This window comes from Bos indicus, chromosome 12 (genome assembly GCF_029378745.1).
Source record: "Bos indicus isolate NIAB-ARS_2022 breed Sahiwal x Tharparkar chromosome 12, NIAB-ARS_B.indTharparkar_mat_pri_1.0, whole genome shotgun sequence".
In the NCBI taxonomy this organism is placed as follows: domain Eukaryota; kingdom Metazoa; phylum Chordata; class Mammalia; order Artiodactyla; family Bovidae; genus Bos; species Bos indicus.
Window position 1 is genome coordinate 78051495 of NC_091771.1, and position 19345 is coordinate 78070839.

Consider the following 19345-nt stretch of genomic DNA (forward strand, 5'->3'; position numbering starts at 1 on the left):
TGTCTTATCTCTAGATTCTTTTTTCCTCATGGCATTTGTGGGCAGGGGGCTTGGGATCTACTTTCTATTAGAAGTGTGTAGCCTTCCTCACGAGTTAGAAAATAGAACTGTAGTCCTAACTCTGACGGATGCTTCTGGAAGTGAATACTGCTCCGGGGCTCTCCTGCTTGCCAGGTTGGGGGTTTGAAAGTGGTGCAGGATTTCCAAAAGAAGGGGTGGGTGAGATCCGGGAACACGACTGCCTTCTCAGTGGTGTGTGCTGGGAAGAAGCACCTTTCGCTGGTGTACCTGTAGACACTGGCTTAGTTTGCTCCTTTCTGTGGGACTGCTGCCTAGCACAGGCTGTGGCCATCGTCAGTAGCCATTAAATCTTTGTCGAATGAAGAGAACTGATACCCTCTTTGGGGCCTTGTTGGTAAAATGACCTTGAACTTCTTAAACCTGAGCCGACCTTCTCACCAGCTGTTGGGCTCCCATGGTCTGTAAAAGCCTTGAATTTATAGTCGCACGTTGATGGCAGATCTAAATTTACTCCTCACCCTGCCCTCTAGACAGCATGTTAAAAAGCAGAGACTTTACTGTGCCAACAAAGGTCCGTCTAGTCAAAGCTATGGTTTTTCCATTGGTCATGTATGGATGTGAGAGTTGGACCATAAAGAAGGCTGAGCACCGAAGAATTGATGCTTTGGAACTGTGGTGTTGGAGAAGCCTCTTGAAGGTCTGTTGGACTGCAAGGAGATCAAACCAGTCAGTCCTGAAGGAAGTCACCCCTGAATATTCACTGGAAGAACTGATGCTGAAGCTGAAGCTCCAATACTTTGGCCACCTGATGTGAAGAGCTGACTCATTTGAAAAGACCCTGATGCTGGGAAAGATGGAAGGCAGGAGGAGAAGGGGATGACAGAGGATGAGATGGTTGGATGGCATCACTGACTCGATGGCCATGAGTTTGAGTAGACTCCGGGAGTTGGTGATGGTCAGAGGAGCCTGGCATGCTGCAGTCCACGGGATTGCAAACAGTCCGACACGACTGAGCAACTGAACTGAATTGAACTACCCTCTGACACTGTCTGCTTTAGCATCCCCGTCCTTTAGCTTCTGGCCTTGGTTTTAGCCTCTCAGACACAGGCCTGCTTAGCCTCTTGGGAAGTTAGAGATGCTTCATGTTCTGTGAATGGCAGAGATGCCTTGCACATCAGGTGCTTGACAACAAATGCTCACCTAGAGGAGAAAACTAACTTGTTTGGGGGCCATGATATCCTACATTAGTGGTCTGTACATTAAACCTAGGATGGTCTTTTCTAATATTCTTAATTACCCCTCTTTAGCTGAATTCTGAGTAAATTACTGGATAGTTTGAATCTATGAATAATGCCATTGGCAGCAACTCCAGAAATAGTCTTACTTTTTAGTGAACAGTAAGTGTACCTAATCGCCTTTAAGACTGCGGGGGAGAGGAGTGAAGAAAGGATGAGGAAGTTGCCATGTGGGTATTTTGCCTCTGTTAATATTTGTTGATTGGCTGGCTACCTAGGCCAATTTCTTTTTTTTTAAACTTTTTATTTTATATTGGAATATAGCTGATTAACAATGTTATGATAGTTTCAGGTAGACAGCAAAGGGGCTCAGCCATACATATGCATGTGTGCATTCTCCCCCAGATAACTCTCCTCCCTTTCAGGCTTTGGCCAATTTCTTTTTTGTAAATAACGTTCATTTATATATACATATATATATATATATTTTTTTTTTAAAGGGGTGTCATTTGTCTTAACCAGATGAAGGTCGGTTGACCATCTGGACTCTGTTTGCCTGACACCGACTGGTCAGCATTTCAGGGACCCTTGTTTTTGTGGAAGAAGACATTTTCAGTTGAGACTGAAAGAGCCAGAGAGTCTGGGGTGCTCTTTGTGGGTTTATGCTGAAGTGTCTTGATTTTTCCTCACCGAATCTCTTGACTCCTTTGATTTGTGTTTGATTACACAGCAGACGGACACATCGGGGACTTTCCCTTTGTCCGCACGTTTACCTGCTGCTGTGAATCCAGTGGAGGCGTTATGAATCTTCATAGAGCTTAGGTTTTGGTTTAATATGAACCAAGTTCATATTCTTAATTGTTTTTAGGGTTGTAGACCGGACTTCACCGCCAGTGTAGCTTCCTGCTCTCTCCTCCGCTGTGCATTGTGTGTGGAAGGAAAGTCTCCTCTGTCTCTCTGAGAAGAGCTGGTCTGGCAGGCCAAGAGGTTCCGTCAGGAATTGTATTATTCACCCTCAAAATACTTTGAAATTTAGTTTGATTTTTAAATTCTTTTTGACTTTGGTAAAGAATAGATACATGTATGTATATAACTGAATCACTTTACTGTATACCTGTAGCTAACACAACATTGTAAATTATACTTCAATCTTTTAAAAAAGGTGGTTAAAAAATACTCAAAAAAAGAATTAAAAAAATTTATTTTATATAGGAGTATAGTTGACTTTTTTGGAAAAGACTCTGATGCTGGGAGGAATTGGGGGCAGGAGGAGAAGGGGATGACAGAGGATGAGATGGCTGGATGGCAGCACTGACTCGATGGACGTGAGTCTGAATGAACTCCGGGAGTTGGTGATGGACAGGGAGGCCTGGTGTGCTGCGCTTCATGAGGTTGCAAAGAGTCGGACACGACTGACCGACTGATCTGATCTGATAGTTGACTTAGTGATTCAGATATATACACATATATACTTTTTCAGATTCTTTCCCACTATCAGATCAGATCAGTCGCTCAGTCGTGTCCGACTCTTAGTGACCCTGTGAATCGCAGCACCCCAGGCCTCCCTGTCCATCACCAACTCCCGGAGTTCACCGAGACTCACGTCCATCGAGTCAGTGATGCCATCCAGCCATCTCATCCTCTGTCGTCCCCTTCTCCTCCTGCCCCCAATCCCTCCCAGCATTAGGGTCTTTTCCAATGAGTCAACTCTTCACACGAGGTGGCCAAAGTACTGGAGTTTCAGCTTTAGCATCATTCCTTCCAAAGAAATCCCAGGGCTGATCTCCTTCAGAATGGACTGGTTGGATCTCCTTGCAGTCCAAGGGACTCTCAAGAGTCTTCTTCAACACCACAGTTCAAAAGCATCAATTCTTTGGGGCTCAGCCTGCTTCACAGTCCAACTCTCACATCCATACATGACCACAGGAAGAACCATTGCCTTGACTAGACGAACCTTTGTTGGCAAAGTAATGTCTCTGCTTTTGAATATGCTATCTAGGTTGGTCATAACTTTCCTTCCAAGGAGTAAGCGTCTTTTAATTTCAGGGCTGCAGTCACCATCTGTAGTGATTTTGGAGCCCAGAAAAATAAAGTCTGACACTGTTTCCACTGTTTCCCCATCTATTTCCCATGAAGTGGTGGGACTGGATGCCATGATCTTTGTTTTCTGAATGTTGAGCTTTAAGCCAACTTTTTCACTCTCCACTTTCACTTTCATCAAGAGGCTTTTGAGTTCCTCTTCACCTTCTGCCATAAAGGTGGTGTCATCTGCATATCTGAGGTTACTGATATTTCTCCCGGCAATCTTGATTCCAGCTTGTGTTTCTTCCAGTCCAGCGTTTCTCATGATGTACTCTGCATAGAAGTTAAATAAGCAGGGTGACAATATACAGCCTTGACGAACTCCTTTTCCTATTTGGAACCAGTCTGTTGTTCCATGTCCAGTTCTAACTGGTGCTTCCTGACCTGCATACAAATTTCTCGAGAGGCAGATCAGGTGGTCTGGTATTCCCATCTCTTTCAGAATTTCCCACAGTTTATTGTGGTCCACACAGTCAAAAGCTTTGGCATAGTCAATAAAGCAGAAATAGATGCTTTTCTGGAACTCTCTTGCTTTTTCGATGATCCAGCAGATGTTGGCAATTTGATCTCTGGTTCCTCTGCGTTTTCTAAAACCAGCTTGAACATCAGGAAGTTCATGGTTCACACATTGCTGAAGCCTGGCTTGGAGAATTTTGAGCATTACTTTACTAGCATGTGAGATGAGTGCAATTGTGCAGTAGTTTGAGCATTCTTTGGCATTGCCTTTCTTTGGGATTGGAATGAAAACTGACCTTTTCCAGTCCTGTGGCCACTGCTGAGTTTTCCAAATTTGCTGGCATATTGAGTGCGGCACTTTCACAGCATCATCTTTCAGGATTTGGAATAGCTCAACTGGAATTCCATCACCTCCAGTAGCTTTGTTCGTAGTGATGCTTTCTGAGGCCCACTGGACTTCACATTGCAGGATGTCTAGGTTATTATAAAACATTGGATATAGTTCCCCGTGCCATATGGTAGATCCTTGTTGGTTATCTATTTTATGTGTGTATATGCGAATCCCAAATTCCTAATTTACTCCCTTTCCGCCCCCACCCACAGTACTTTCCCCTCTGGTAACTCTAAGCTTGTTGTCCACATCTGTAAATGTATTTCTTTTTTGTAAATAAGGTCATTTATGTATATATTATACATATGTGTGTGTATATATTTTAGATTCCAGATGTAAGCAGTGTCACGTGGTCTTTGTCTTTCTCTGACTTACTTCCCTTCGTATGTGCTCTCTGGGTCCAAGCATGTTGCTGCAAATGGCATAATTCCATTCATTTCTATGACTGTGAATGACACGCCGTCATGTATATGTGCCACATTTTACCTGTCATCTGTTGAGGGACCTTTTTGGGTGTCCATTGGGTGCTCCCACGTCTTGGCTATTGTGAATAGGGCTGCTGTGAACAGTAGAGTGCGTGTTTGAATCTGGTTTTGAACTTGTTATTTGTCTTTCTACAAATTAAGTGTACTGTAATTTGGCATATCATGCTGATATTGAAAGAAGTGAAAGCCGTCTCCGCGCTTTAGGACAAAGTGTAATGCCTCAAGTAGGTATTGTGGACATGCTGCTCTGCACGTGGACCGTCAGGCCTTGGTTTTCAACCCCAGTAATTCAGGGTTCACGGCAGTTTGAACTCTGTCAGGCTGAAGTTTGTTTTAACACAATGCTGTGGGAACAAGGTTTACAAAGAGAGCAAATAGAGCAAATAGTGAAAATAAAGTTATACGGGGAACGTTTACTCTTCTTAAGAAGAGAGACTTTTCCAACACTTTGGAAAGAATCATTCTTGATTCTTGCCCATTAAAAACAGACCTGGTAGGACCTCTATATGATAACCTCCCATCATTTAAAAAAAAAGCATATTATTCCAGAAATATTTTATGCATAGCCATTTAACACAAATGGTAGCATATACTAGATATTATGTTGTATCTTGTTTACTTAACACACCCTGAAGATTATTTTATATTGGTATGTACAGATCTGCCTCATTTTTTATTGGCAGGTGACATTTCATTTTATGGGGAACCTTTAATTACCTGTAAAGTTGTCCCTGTTGATAGACATTTATATTTCAAATGGTCTGCTGTTAGTAAACAATGCTGCAGAGAAGGTTCTTGAAGTCTCTTTGTGAGTACATCCGAAATACAAATCCCAGAGGTGGGGTCTGCAGTCAGAGGGTGTATTTCTTTTTCGTGTAGATGGATTTGTTGTACTAACTCATACATAGTTCTTACTTTATGCTTTTTCAAGTACTTTGTGGATATTAACTTGTTTAATCTTCAGAGCAACTCTTAGAAGTACTGTGGGTATCACATCTTTACAGATAAAGGAAACTGAGGTCATAGAGATGATGTAACCTGGCTAAGGGCCAGCTCCAGTGAGTGGTGAGCTAGGACTTGAACCCAGGCCATCTGAATCCAGAGAACCCTCTGAATCATTGCATTAACTGCCTGTTCCACTGAGCAACCACAGTCATGTCCAGTGTTCGCTTTTCCTAATCTGATCAGTGAGAAATGCTGCTGCTGCTGCTGCTAAGTCACTTCAGTCGTGTCCGACTCTGTGCGACCCCACCCCAGAGACGGCAGCCCACCAGGCTTCCCTGTCCCTGGGATTCTCCAGGCAAGAACACTGGAGTGGGTTGCCATTTCCTTCTCCAGTGAGAAATGGAAATTAGGGTTTCTTAATTATCACTTGTGTTTTCCTTACTGCTTTTTGAGGTTGGAGACATTTTCAGATGTTGACGAACCACTTGGACATTTTGGGGGGATCTGTCCACTGCTTGCCTGTCCTTTGTCCATTTTTCTGATTGCTGTATAGGAGAGCCTCTGCCTGTGGAGGAGATTAGCCCTCTGTCAAGGGTATTTAAACGCTTTGTCCTGCTCTGTACTTCGCCGTTCGGCTCTGCACTTCGTCAGCCTTTGCTTCTGTGGCGTCTGGGGTCTAGGTCATGTTTGGAGAGAGCTTCTGCTCTCTGAGAGCATTTTTTAAAGTCTCAACTTCTTCTAGAACTTTGTGGTTTATTTATTTTTTTAAATTTATGTTGGTTCAAAGAATAATGTAAGAGTCAAAGGTGGCTAGTTTCCATTTTTGCCCAATTTTCCTTTCCCTGGACTTTATAATTATCTAACTTTTCTTCCACTTCATTTTCCATATAGTTATATAATTCACTCCAAAATTCTCATCTCCTGCCTGAATCCCTCTTAGTTTATTCAAATTCATCAGATGCTCAGATAGTCCCTGTTTTATCCCCAGTCCTCAAGGGGATTTGTCTGGAGGTCTGAGTTGCTCCAGTCTGGCCTGGCTTTGTCTCTGGCCTGGTGAGCATCCCGCCATCTCCCCCTCGGTGACCCTGGCCATCCTCCTTACCTCTGTTACCTGGTGTAGGATCTCTGATGTTATCCTAGGAATCCACCCCCCACCCCCGCCCTGACTTCTCTTCCTGAAATTTGTTTTCTGGAGCCTGTCTTCTCAGTTTTACATCCTCTCCCTCATTTTGGTGGAACCCCTCCCTCAATGTGTGGGAAGAACTTGTAGGGTGGAAGATCTGGAAATTGGATGATGAGTTGAGAGGCTGTTTAGAAAGGAGTTTGGGACTTCGCTGGTGGTCCAGTGGTTAAGAATCTACCTGCCAATGCAGGGGACACGGGTTTGATCCCTGTTCTGGGAGAATTAAGATCCCACATGCCATGGGGCAACTAAACCTGCGTGCTGTAACTCCTAAGCACGCATGCCTAGAGCCAGTGCTCCATGACGACAAAAAGGAACTGCAATGAGAAGACACACAGCAACGAAGAATCAGCGCAGCCAAAAATAAATTAATGAATAGATATTAAAAAAAAAAAAGTTAAAACTCCCAGGGCACAGTGGGCAGTGACTGAGTTCTCTCGCCCCGCCCCGCCACCTTCTTCCTTACCTCCCGCTCTCTGTGTGGTATGGTGCAGGGCTGGCTAAGTCATTAGTGTGCCTGTTTCCACTGTGTTTTCACTGCTGGGTCAAATACTGTCCTGTGATTATTTCCTTCAGAAACTTTGTTTTCTCTGGAGATAATTCAGTTCTTAAAAATTGGCCTGATTTGCAGTATACCCATAGCTAACTTCTGTCAAATAATTTCAACAGACCTGCCAGTTTTCTTTCATCTAATTTCCCCCAAACTTTAAAAGCACATCACGTAACCATTCAGTTTCCCCATCTTTTCCCCTGGTGCACACTGTCTGGGGCCCCCACTTTCAGCTCTTGAGCAGATAGCTTGTACTCGAGGCCTAGTACACAGCCATCATTCAGGGACTTTCCTTCACTGTATTTCTTTTCTGGACCCACAGTTTTCTGGGTTACACATCTTCTAATTTCATGATTTACTGCATTGTTTGATAGAACACATACTCAAGTAGCTTTCTCAGAAAGGTGAAAGGTAGCTAAATTCCTTTTGAGTCTTTATATCTAAAAATGTCTCTTAATGTCTGCTTAGATTTGCTTGATAATTTTACCACACGTAGAATTAAAAACTGAAGATACTTTCTCTGACATTTTAAAAACATTGCTCTGTTGTCTTCTAACATTTTTTGTTATGTGATTTAACTTTTTTCTTCTGTGAAACACTTTGGGATCTTCACTTCCCATATTTTAAAGTTTCACAATTTTTGTTATAAATCTCAGTGGGTCCTTTCAAAAATTATGCTGGGCATTTGTTTTTTGTATGGAAACCTTGTCTATCAGTCTGGGACACTTCTAGAATTAAATTTTTTTTTTTCTTTTAATTCTGTCTTTCTGTAATTCCTATGTTTTGAGGATTAGGCCTTTCAGAAGATGCCCTACTTACCTTTTAAAATTTTCCATGTATTTATTTTTTGCTCTCTTTCTATGAAATTTCCTCTAATTAACAAATTTAATTATCCATATGATTAATTTCTAAGAGCTGTTTTTCTCACAGCATCTCTTTATTTGTTAGGTTTCCTCTACCCCCTGTAATGTCTGCGTATTTTCACCAGGCTTTTTCCCTTCTCTGTGTTGTGATCCTGCTTTAATTTCATGGGCTTTCTGTAAAGGTTTGCTCAGCCTTGGCTGTTACTAAGCGCGTGTTAAAAGTAAGATACAAAAAATCAGACCTGATTCTCTGTGCATGTGACAGGCTTGCCAATTGTTGATGTTTCTTTAAAGTGATGAAGCAGCAGCTGGTTTTCTCCAACGTTAGTATGTGTGTTCATTCAGGTTCTGCAGAGAAGAATTCCACCAGCCTTGTCTGGGATAAGCCTGGGCTGGGATAAGCTCCGAGTATTCTGGAAACATCTGGAAGCAGAATGGAGGGAGGGGGATGTGGATCCCATGGGGTAGTCAGTAGACTCTCCCTTATTCCCACCATCTCTTTCTGAGTTTTCAGCCCTGAATCACATCACTTTGTCACTGTGCCATCTGTCATCTCTGATCTCCTTGGTTCAGTTTGTTTGGATAATAAGCCTCTTAGCTGGCGCTTGGGCAGATAGGAGGAGGGGACTGGGAGCCCCAAGGTCCATCCTCTGTATTGGACCATCACCCTCTGTTCCACCCCATCTCCCACCTTCCCTTCAGCGGGAGCCTCCCAGACTCAAGAGTGGAGAAGCGTAGGACAGGCCTGCTGGTTGGACCCTCTCTGAGCATCATTTATGATGGAAATCACCAGCTACATGTCTGCTTTCCATCCAAGTGTCAGTTGAATGTTTCGTCTGTTCTCCTCTCAGCTGCTGTATTTTTTGTCCTTTTAAAAAGCTACGTTTACTATCCTTTCAGTCGGGTTTTTGGTGGGAGACGTGTTGCTGGCATGTGGTTTATCTGCCATGTTCAGCTCAAAGTTTATTTTATTTTGTCAAGGTGCAATGTAAAATGGTAAAAAATTACTGTAGAAGCAATAATACATGAGACCAAAATGGTTCCAAAAATTGCAGAATTTTCATTTTCCAAGGGTGCAGATTCAGCCTGATTTATGGATCAGTCTAAGAATGTCAATGATTTGTTATGATCTAGGTTTGCCATTCAAACATACACATGCCCCTGTTTGTACCAGCACACACCTTCCCATTTTTCTGTCTCAGTTTTCTCACCATCACACAGAAAATCAGTCCGTGTGAGAGTTTTTTTTTTTAATTGTTTGACTACAGATGTTTTCGCTCTCCCTGTGGGTGTTTGCCAGCTTCACACCAGGTTAGCAGTTCTCTCCTGGATGAAACAGAGACTTGTCACTATTGATAGCTCCCAGACATGCAAGAGTATGAGAGCCCTAGTTCTGATTAGCCAGAAATGAGACGTTTCTCAGTTGGAATCCAGCTACTGAGTTAATTTTGGCCGCCGAGGGAGATCTCGGTGACCCCAGGGAGGAAGTGCTGGGAAGGAGAGAGAAACTGGCAGAATCAACACAGCTCCGAAAATAGGGTGTCATGGGGGTGGGCATGGGGGATGGGAATGGTCTCAGGCTCCTTGGAGCACTTATGTGACCCCCTCGGAATTTCCCCATGACCTCACCTCCGGGAGGGGGGCGGGGGTTGGGGGTAGCCAAAAGAACCAGGATTGCCTCTGGCAAAGCGCCCTTAACATACCACCCAGCTCCTTAAAGTTCAACATAAAGGAGCCGAGAAAAATTACCTGTGAGTGCTTCACCTGCGCACTTCCTGGTTGTTTTTTTAGACATTGGGCAAGCATGATCGTTCCCATGTTTATTTTTTGGGACGTGGAGAAGCTGGAAAGAGGAGGAAGTGAGCTCATAACCAGCTTTTGGACAGTGCTGACTTGTGCATTTCTTTGTACAGTATTGTGCCAGGCTCTTGACATTCGTTTAAAGCAAAAAAAAAAAAAAAACTTTCTCCTTGAACATCTGTGCAAAATCAGAGAGGGTGGAGTTTAGAGCTCGGTGAGAGCTTGGGGTAATTGAGTACATTTCTGAGAGCTGGGGTGAGAGACAGCAAACCCCTCTATTGTGTTGCGTTGGCAACAACCCCGTAGCAAAGGCAGGCCGACAAAACGTGCCAAGAAGAGGCATTCAGAGTGCTGCATAATCACATTTTGAAAAATGTGCAGCCGATAAGTGGGGGAAATAACGCATTCTGGTTGCTTCATAAATAAAAATGGTTAAGGATGGCTGTCATGCTCATGGTTTGAGCTCTGACGGCGTTGGGTACACACATATCAAAAAAAAAAAAAGCAAACCCAGTTTGCTCAATCGGTTTGGCTTACAGCCCCTTTCAAATTTAGCATCGTTTCATTGCATTTTAGTCGTCTTCGTAGCTGTAAGCCAGGAAATCTCCTGCTTAATTAGGTCATTTGTTCCTGAGTTCTGTCCTTGCAAAGCAGGAGCGGAATTTTTATGGGCAGTTGGCATAAATAGAGAAGTCAATGGCAGATCGTTCCAGGGCTCGCCTTCCATTTCAGGTGGTACTTAGGCAAATTCTTGAGAAGGAATGTTGTATATTTTAGGATATCCATCAACTTGGGTGAAACGTCTTCAGGTTTTCATTTTCATTTACCCTGGGATTTTGCCTCTCAACCTGGAGTCTTTGGACCCCTAAGGGGTTTGTAACCCTGGAATGCATTCCTGTGAGCTATTTTCAGGATTTCTGCAAGATTGTAACCAGAATCCCACAGTTGGGGGGACTATGGGTGGATGTAGGAGGGGGGTACCTCTCCTGAAAATTCAGGAAAGCATCCAAGCCTGTTTAGCTTGGCCAGAGCCTTCTCACCTAGGTGTGATCAGAGGCTCCATTGACCGTTCATTACATGTGCCTTTAGTCAGTGAAAGAAGCAGAGTTAGTTTTTATTGTATTTAGTTGCTTTGAGCCACTTTAGCTGCATGCAACAAATTCTGATAAATTCTCTTTTCATTTTTATTGTTACAAATATTTTCTAGTTTTTCTTGTTATGGCTTCTTAGATATGCCCATCATTTAAAAGTGGACATTTAATTTCCAGTTACATGGGGTTCTTAAAGTATCTTTGATATTAAGTTCTCATTTTGATATTTTTTATTTAAATGTTTTCTTTGTAATCACCCTCTGTTTTTTCAGTCTTTTAACTATTGAGGCTTTCAATGGCTAGGTCAAAGATCTCTTTTGGTAAATGTCACACTGCACTTGAAAATATGTGGATTATTTTCAAATATTATTTTGATATTGATTTCTAACATAATTCCATGGTGATAAGAAAACAGACTCTGTATGATTTTAATACCTTTAGACCTTGAAATTTTTGCATGTTTTATGTCCCTGGATGTGTTCTAGTGTCTCCTGGTTTACAGTTTATGGGAACTTGAGTAGAATTTTTATCTTACTGTTGTGTGAAAATTGTATAAGTCATATTGAACTAGTTCATGGTGCTTTTCAGGTCTACTGTATCCTTCTACTTTTCTGTATATTCATTCTATTAAATTTTGAGAGTTTAGTATGAAAACTCCAAGTAAAAATCTTAATTTATCTATTTGAAAAATAATTGTATCATATAGTGGAAATATATGTAACCTTATTCTGTATTTTCCAAGTCTCCTGTAAATGTGTTACCATACTTTCATAATTTAAAAAAAAAAGAATAAAAAAAATTTTTTTTTAAAGTAGAGTTTCTGTATCCTGGCAGATCTGCTTTTTGGACCAAGGGATTAGGGTGTGATGTGGTGGGCTTTAAAAACCCCATGTACTGGTAAATTAAATGTCCACCTTAATTTAAATGTCCCTTTTAGTGAAGGGGGTCGCCCCCTCCAATCCAGAGAGAATAATGGGTCGTGACCCCAGCCCCTGCACCCTCCCCCACTTGCTGTGACAGAGATGGTGCCTGTCCTGTTGCAGTTGTTGAACCGGAAGCTAGGGATTCGCCACAGCCCTGATCTTGGAGTTTGGTGTTGGGAAAGACTCAGCCACCTGCAGACCCGTGCATCCAGGACTCAAGACCAGGCTTGCTTCTTTCCAATTACAGAATGTTTGTTTCAAACCTTAAAAATACACAGAGTAGAGACAAGGAAATTGACCGAAATATGGTCAACTTTTGTTTACCAGTCTTAAACAGGTCAACCAAAGTATCAATCAACCAAAGTATCAAATTTAGCAACTGGTTTGCGGAGATGGCCTTTCTGCTGTAATTTTGCAAATGAATCACTGATGAGACATTCCAGTATTTTAAAGTAGAGGAATATATCTTTAAAATACATATTTGTATGTATAAATATGTCCATATATTAGTGTTTATCTGGAATGTTCTCAAAGGTTGATGGCTTGAAGCACCTGAGAAAGTTCCAGGTTGTATAGCTGAGTCTAGCACGCTTCAGAAATTCTTAAACACATGTGAAGTGTGTGGCAGGAACTCTGGTCAGAGTTGCAGGGAGATCCTGGAGCAGCAGCTTAGAATTTCTGCTTATCGCTGCCTGAAAGTTTCCTATTTCTTCTTTTGTGCAGATTCCAAATGTTTTTGGAAGGCTTGAAAGTGAATAAAATAACCCTTTGACAGAACTGACAGAAACTGAGGGATGAGGGGAGGAGCGGACTGGTGAGTCATTGTGCAGAAGCATTGTGCTGTTAACTTTGGCAAAGACAATTCTCAGAGAAAGCTCTGCAAAATGACCCACTTTTATAGAGCACTTGAACTGTCTGCTTTGTCTCCTGTCTGATCGTCACTTTCCCTCCTTGAATAATAATAACCAATACTTTTAGAGTGCTTGCTATATGTCAGGCATGCCTCTAAGCACGCTACAATGTTAATTTGTTTTCTCAAACCAGTATTGAAGGGTAGATATTATCGCCCAGGAGGAAACTGAGACACAGAGAGGTCAAGCAACATTCCCAGAGTCACACAGCCGGTAATCTGTCGAGCTGTGATTTGAAACCAGGGTGGCCACTGATCTACCTCTGATTGGAACCTGGGTCGGTGGATGAGTGAGTGGGTGTGGTTAAAGTCAGGCTGAGGGTGTTGCTGAAGATTTCTGTAGCAAGTGTTTGAGTAGCAGATGGCTGGGCAGTTGAATGTAGTTAATTTTTGCTAATCAACCAGTCTTTACTGAGGGACCTGCTTTGTGGGCCATTCAAAAACAGGAAGAGTAAGACATGGTTTCCATCTTCAAGGAATTCACAGCCAAAGTTGAGATATGAGTTAGTTTCTCTGAAAATTTATATACTTCCCCACAGAGTCCCTGTAAATAACTCAGTTGGCATGGTTGTGTTTACCTTGGGAGAGGAATAAGTTGCCATCTTAAGTTAGAGATGGAAATCTCCCCAGAAGAGGCAGATTTTTCAGCTGGCTTCTCCTCCTACTTTGTAAACAGACTGGTCTTTCTCATTTAAAAAAATAGTGAACGGCAAAGTTTCTTTCCCAGACCTTCCCCTCTGACCTGTTTCTCACTCTCAGATGAATTTCTTGCAAGGCTCTTCTTCATTTGCCTTTCAGCTCCCTCACCTAGTGCTCCTTTTTCAACACATTCTGATAGTTTCCTGTGGAAGTCCTTGCAATAGGTTATTCTGAAACACACACTTTTAAAAGATTTAAAAGTAATATGTGCTCAGGACAGAAAATAAAAAACACACATGCAAAGAAATACAAAGAAAAAGTAAGATACAAACTAATTTCCAATACCTAGAGGTGATCGGATTCAAATATTTTAACTCTTTATTTTTCTCATGTTTATCTTACACATTTTAAAATAATTTGTTTATATGATTTTGTGTGATTATAATTCTTAATCATTCACCGGATGTAATCATAAAGTAGTGTATATAATTTCTTGACTTCTTTTTTCAGATTTAGGTTTATCACTTTACCAGCTAGTTTGAAAGATGAGCTGAAACTCACTTGCAGAGTCTCCCGCGACACCTCCAGTGTGGGATGTGTGAAGATGCTGTGTGTGGGTTTCTCTCTCTGGGTACCAGAGCCTCTCTGATTAGAGCCAATGAGATGAATGAGCTTCCAGTGAATGAGCTTTCAGTGTAAAGACCTGTTGATCATTTGTCAGTTTTCTTTTAGGGTGGTAACTCTAGATTTTTCTTTGTTTGATTTGTTCCCATTTTTCATGTTGGAAGCTTTCCTAAAATATCTGGTTGCCTCAGGCTGTTTATATGTAAGAGTGAAACACTTCAACAGGAGCTGGCAGAAAACTGAAGATGTTGATAGGGCTTGTACGCTGATGGATTGGAACCCATTTTTTTTTTTTTCCTTGGGAACCTCCAGGTTCAGTCTCCACAGGTGGGAAATGCCCTGCCTCTGCCGGGGGTGGGAGATCTTCTAAATTTCAGCCGGAACTCCTATGTTCACCCCTTCTGGTTTCATGGTGTCTGATGCCTACAGATCCTGAGCTTTTCAGGGTTTATCTTAGAATTTGGTGAGCTGCTTCTTGTCATCTTCCTTTTCAGGCATAGGTTCAACTTTCTTCTACGTCAGTTAACATTCTTGAGTTCACTTTCTTTTAAAATGTTTCTGCTTAAATCTTCTTGTTCCCTTCTGTCTGTTTCTTCTGACTCCTTTTGTGGGACCTCACCTTTTTAATTTGATTACCACCATTGAAGTGGTAGGGGGGCGGGGTTGGTTAGGGAGGAAATAGACATGAGTGCCTGAATATAATCTGTATTGTTTAACCAGGAATGCTCAAGGGCTCTCTTTACTTGCGGAGACACTTAGTATTCTTTTGTAATATGCATGTTGATGCCTGCATAGTGATCACCTGTATGATTCTACTATGCTTTATTGTAGCAGTCCTCTGTTGTTAGACATATTGCTCATTTTTGATAGAAGTGATGCTTCATTTAGTGTTTTTATTTATATACTTTTTCCATATGACTGTTTTCTTCCATTAGATTCCTGAAAATAGAATTACTGTGTTAAAATATATAAGCATTTTAAGGACTCTTGAATACTTCTTTCTGGTTTGTTTTCTAAGAGCTGTGTCAGTTTCTGCAACCACCAGACAGGAATGAGTGTATCCTTTTCATTGTAGATCAGACTTCTCCCTGCTGCTGTAGGCACAGACACTCCTACTGAATGAAACAAAGTTAACTCCAGGAATCCTGCCAGCCCACCTGCCGTGAAGGTGGGGATCTAAGGTCACTTCCTGGCTGGGTGCTCTTGGGCGGATTACTTAACTTCTCTGGGTTTCAGTTTTTTCACCTATGTAAGGGAGATCATAGGAACAATAAGAAATGGAGAGACTAACATTTAGGTTTTTGCCTGCGTGGCAGGCATGGAGAAGATCAAGACCAATAAACTTACTCTTTTAGGTAGTAATGATAAGATGTTCTTTGCTGTTGAAAATTAACTCGTTGTTGTAGGGCAGTGGTATGTAGTTTTGTTCCGTCGCCCAGTCGTGTCTGACTCTTTGCCACCCCATGGACTGTAGGACCCCAGGCCTCCCTGTCCCTCACCATCTCCCGAAGTTTGTCCAGGTGCATGTCCATTGCATTGATGGGCCATCCAGCCGTCTCATCTTCTGACGCCCTCTTCTCCTTTTGCCTTCAGTCTTTCCTGGCATCAGGGACTTTTCCAGAGAGTTGGCTGTTCGCATCAGATGACCAAAATACTGGAGCTTCAGCTTCAGCATCAGTCCTTCCAACTTTCTTGTTACAGAAGGTCAAATAATACAAAATAGTACAAAGGACAAATATATTTTAAAAAGTACCCCAAGTTTCACTATTTAGAAATTGTATTGACATTTTGTAAATTCTATCTGGAAGGTGTTACTGGCCAAATGAGAAGGATGGCTGGAATCTTATCATATGTGTTATTTACATAAAGGTATAAAATAAAACTGACCTTAAAACAAAGGAAAGGAAATTTAAGCAAGACTGAAAGAGTTGCTGACTTCCTCACCAAGACAGAGATTAGAGGTATCTTTAAGAAGCTATATTTATAAGAAAAGATGTTGGGATTAGAACAATTTCTTATAAACTATTTATTGTAAATGGAGACATGTTGACTCCTCTTCTGAAAGTAAAATATTAGCACTGATCTTATGTCCTCCCTCTCCCCAGTTCCATTTTTTTTTATCAATTATGAATTTTAAAATGGAAAAGATTGTAGCATTTGTTTTCTGCTCTAAAACCACACTTTCCATAGCTCTTTTCCCTTAGTCCGTTTTTCCCACGGATTCAGGCCTTATCACCAGTCTCCCACCTGTGATTTTGCCATTCTTGAGATTTTAAAAAAACTTTGTGATTCATTCTAGTTTGGCTGCATTTTCATCATCAGGTTGAAGTCCTCATGGATACTGTGCTCTGAACTGCTTCAGAATGGCTGGTTCCTCCCTTAATATGTGAAAGACAGTTTGAGGGTTGAGTTCTGAGGTCACCCTTTCTTGACCTTGGAATTGCAAACATTACTCTCCCTTCTTTTTTAGCATTGGGTATTTGTGGAGGGGAAGGCTGAGGCCAGGTTAATGTTTTCCTCTCTTGCCCATGACTGACTAGTTTTTTCCATTGGACATGCCCATTGGGTTCTCATTTCTTTTGGAATTTAAGCCTCTCTGAGCATTGGCAATTTCATGTCACTTTCCTGGGACTTCCTGTACCACAGTATCTGCAGCGTCAGGTCTGTCTTCTTTTATTTTTTTTCTAAATTTTTAAAATTAATTTATTTATTTTTGGCTGTGCTGTGTCTTCCTTGCTATGTATGCAGGCTTCCTGTAGTTGCAGCTAGCGGGGGCTACTGTTCCTTGCGGTGTGGGGGCTTCTCACTGGAGTGGCTTCTTTTGTTGAGAAGCACAATTTCTAGAGCAGGGGCTCAGTAGTTGTGGCACACGGGCCTAGTTACTCCGAGGCATGTGGGATCTTCCTGGACCAGGGATCGAACCGGTGTCCCCTGCATTGGCAGGCAGATTCTTATCCACTAGGCCGCTAGGGAAGTCCCAGGTCAGTCTTCGTATCAGAAAGTTTTTCATGGTTAGACCTTTTAACACCTTGTACGTAGTTTGGATTGTCTTCACTTTTCAAGACCTGTAGTTGTTGTGTTGTGTACCCTTGTCTTCCAAATCCCTGTCTGTTTTTGCAGTCGTTTATGCAATGATTGTTTCTTCCTACTTCGAGTCATTTCCTCAAGTTTGCTTCCCGTGTGTCTTTGTGTTTTCAGGGGCTTACTGTCTGTTTTATTGGTGCAGCTATGTGGCTTCATTCTATAATCTTTTCATTCATTTTTTATTCTGGCTGTGTTTGGTCTTCGTTGCAGCACGCATGCTTCTCTACTTAGTGCTCGGGCTCCCTGTGCTGTGCAGGCTCGGTTGCCCTGCACCATGTGGGATCTTAGTTCTCTGACCAGGGATTGAACCCTTGTCCCCTGCATTGGAAGGCGAATTCTTAACCACTGGGTCACCAGAGAAGTCCCCTATAATTTTTTTTTAAACTCCATTCTTTAGAAGAAATGTTAAGATGTCTTACTATGATATTTTATATATATATATCTTTTCCCTTATATTTTTTTCTGATTTTTGCTTTATGTATCTGTTTCTTTGCTTTTAGGTGTCTAATAATTTATGATGTGTATCTTCTTTGTGAATTGTACTTTTTATCATTAAAAAATATTCATCTTTGTTTCATGTAAAAATAAATTAATAGACTCCATTTCTTCAGCTTTATCAGGCCATTTAAAATCTCTTGGATTGCTAAGTCACTTTAGTCATGTCTGACTTTCTGTGACCCTGTGACCACAGGTGGCCAGGTTCCTCTTGTCCATGGGATTCTCCAGACAAGAATACTGGCGTGGGTTGCCATTTCCATCTCTAGGGGAGCTTCCTGACCCAGGGATTGTACCCACATCTCTTAGATTATCCTGCACTGGCGGGTGAATTCTTTACCACTAGCACCAAAACTCCATCTCTTCAGCCTTATCAGTCCATTTAAAATCTCTTAGATAAATGATAACCAATTCTTACCTCGTCTCTGAGCCTCTTTATTTTTTAGAGAGGCAGTTTTACCTTGAGTAGTTTGGAGACAAGGGAGAACTGTTTTTTCCCCTGACCTCTGAGTCTGTTACCTTTGTTGATTTCTGTGGCCAGCTTCCTGGGCACATGATCCGTACATTTGCTCAGGGCCCTACGCTTAGATCACACGCCGCCATCGCTGTCTTGAAATTCCCAATAATTCCTGAACAAAGGGGTCCTGTGTTTTCCTAATGTAGCCCTGCTCCTGGTAATTGTTTTTACTTGTGCTTATTATTATCTGTCTCCTGCTTGCATTCCTGCTCCCTGTGTACTCATATTTGAATGAGGCTGAGCTATTTGCTAACAGGGCTGATGTGTAGGAGATGTTAAAGGTCGGAAGGCTGGGGTGGGAAGGACAACGAAACATCTGCTCGTGTGCGTTTCATCCACTGCCCTTTTTCCCATTCTCTTATTTCTTATACCCTGAAAAGGATCTTCCTGCAGGGTTTTTTATTATTATTTATTTTTGGCTGTGCTGGGTCTTCACTGCTGTGAGTGCTTTCTCTAGTTGTGGTGAATGTGGGCTTCTCTCTAGAGTGGTGCCCTGGCTTCTCACTGCAGTGGCTTCCCTAGTTGCAGCACACGGGCTCAGTAGTTGCGGTTCTCGGGCTCTAGAGCACAAGCTCAGTAATTGTGGTACATAGCTTAGGTGCTCTGTGGCATGTGGGATCTTCCCAGACCAGGAGTCTAACCTGTGTCTCCTGCATTGGCAGGCAGATTCTTTACCACTGAGCCACCAAGGAAGCCCCTTCCTTCCCTTTTAAAAATTTTAACATGTCATTTTAAAGGTTCAGGCTATAATAAGGGTATGGGAGACTATTTGATCAATGGAAAATTATTCACACTAGATTTACATTTAAAAGCAGTTTATAAAACAGGGTGTGTGGTGTGATCCTGTTTTTGCTTCTTAGAAAAGTATGGACTGGTGCATTAAAAAATATTTGAAGGAAAAAAGATACCAAAATGTTATTTCCTAGATTTGTAAAGATCAGGCTGCTCTTCCCTGTGATGGCTGTGGGTAGGAAGGCTCTGGGGCCTTTAGAATATCTCAGTACTAATAAGACCTCCGAATTTTTGAGAAACTCATCTTTCTCAAAGATTG

At 41.9% G+C, this 19345-nt stretch overlaps 1 protein-coding gene across 2 annotated transcripts in view; it reads left to right on the forward strand.

The window, feature by feature from the left end:
* Positions 1 to 19345, forward strand: part of FARP1 (FERM, ARH/RhoGEF and pleckstrin domain protein 1) — a 306924-nt gene that overhangs the window by 18781 nt on the left and 268798 nt on the right. Inside the window, exon 2 of one of the 2 annotated variants that reach the window (XM_070800413.1) lies at positions 12749 to 12839. The exons of the other annotated variant lie outside the window; for it this stretch is intronic. The gene's annotated coding sequence lies outside the window, so the exon portion shown is untranslated. The remainder of the gene's footprint in view (positions 1 to 12748; positions 12840 to 19345) is intronic. 2 annotated transcript variants of the gene reach the window in all.